The sequence below is a fragment of the Papaver somniferum genome, chromosome 6, assembly GCF_003573695.1.
Source record: "Papaver somniferum cultivar HN1 chromosome 6, ASM357369v1, whole genome shotgun sequence".
Taxonomy (NCBI): domain Eukaryota; kingdom Viridiplantae; phylum Streptophyta; class Magnoliopsida; order Ranunculales; family Papaveraceae; genus Papaver; species Papaver somniferum.
In genome coordinates, this window is record NC_039363.1 from 46663637 (window position 1) to 46665698 (window position 2062).

Here is a 2062-nt window from a genome sequence, read left to right on the forward strand (position 1 = left end):
CTAATGATCAGGTGGATTTTATTCTTATAATTCCAATCCAACTTGATCAAGAAGACAGCTTAATTTGGCCCTTTACTAATACATGTATTTTTACTACTGCCTCTGCTTATAAAATGCTCTGTGAAAAAGACTCTACTGAGGACATGTCAATGGGGTTGTCTCCTAGCTTTTGGTTAGCTTATTGGAAACTGAAGATGTCGTTCAAATATCATATTTTCATGTGGAAGATTATTCATGATGCAATTCCAGTTAAAACAAAACTTTTTAAACATATGCGTGACTCTGATCAATTTTGTGTGCTCTACAACTTAAATCAGAAGGAAGGTTTGGATCATATGCTGCTCTTTTGTCCCTTTGCTAAGGCAGTATGGCAGAAGTTCTTTCCTCATCAGTTTGCTTTTATTTTGCAGCAATTTTCTATCCTCTCTTGGATTAACAGCTGGCACAGCAGGGATTATATATTCTCTATACAGAACATCCTCAAGCTTTGCATCTAATAACCTGCATTTTGTATTTTATATGGAAACATAGATGCAGCGTAATCTTTAACAACATTACACCTAATCACAATACTGTCATCCACAATGTTCATTCATATGTATCATATCATCATTTACATGATTACTCAGTTGTTCATAGTAACCCTCTTAGAGTTAGAAACATTATGGGTAGTCACTGGTGTCCTCCTCCCTCTCAGTTCGTGAAAATAAACATTGATGCTTCTTACTCATAAATTCCTTTTAGCTGGAATTGGTATACTGACAAGGAATTCTACAGGAGAATATGTTATGGGAAAATCAACGTTGAAAAGAGCTTCCACTGTACAACAGGCTGAAGCATGGGCAATGTTGGAGGCTATGCAATTGGCATCTGCAAATGGTTGGTCTCATGTTATCTTTGAAACAGATAACTTTGATAACAGTGACTACTTACAACAGCAATCTTCTCCTACTCAATGGCAGAATATGCCTCTTCTTAGGAAGTGTGTGAAAGTATGTAATATTAACCCTGTATGGTCTTGTGTGTTTGTGCATAGAGTTTATAATAAAGCTGCAGATATTTTAGCTAAGACAGCTAAGAAACACAATCTATATGGAGAATGGTGGTCTCAGCCACCTAGCTTGTTAGTTCCCTACATCAATCAGGATGTACTAAATCTTTTTATGTAATATAAGCTTTGTCTCTTGTTCAGGAAACACAGTGGACCAATTATTGGATAAGCATAAAGATTTAATATTCCCAAAAATGAGCAGCTTAACAAACAAAGAATTTGACTAAAGGACAAAAAGTATGAGAACATTTAATTTCTTCTCCTATGTCGTCTGTAGCTAGCTCCTCTATTTTCTTTCTCCAAAGACAAAAAATAGTCCCGTCATCCTTTTTTTTCTTTTTCTTTTTGAAGCATGAATTGTACTAAACTATTACATGAGGGAACCTGTTACCTAGAAATTCATCAATTACAGTTGGACTGATAGACCATGAGTCTATATCGACAACACAGTGGATTAAAATGTAAACACCATTCTTCAAATCAGAGTAGCATATGTTGTAGTCGAGCAAGCGGCTACGGTTACGGTTTTGGATGTCGAAGGTCAAAAAGCCTTCGATCAATACTTTCCACAAAAAAGCTGTAATTTGACGGACACGCCAGCATCCATAGGAATTTCGATGGTGGTAAAAGATTTCGATGCAGTTGATCCAATGTTGTAGTCATGTGAATGTATCTAGATGTTGTGTTGTATTGCCCAAACGATACTTGATTACCTTCTTCTAAATCCACTTGATCCATAACTTGTCGCGCCTATGTAAGGAAGGTTGAACATTGGATGCTAATACCACTGAGCTACAGTGCTAACCTAAACAGAATACTAAATTGAAACGAAAGACTAACCTAAATAATGTGCTTTATAAGGGAGCATTTACAACTAATACAAGCAAAATGTGCTAGTAGCACTTGCAGGAAGATAGACAAAATAAACTAACTAATTTTTTTTTTTTTTTTTTTTTTGATGTTAGACTAGTGGTCCCTAGACTACATCCAAACTATATTGGAGTAGTGATC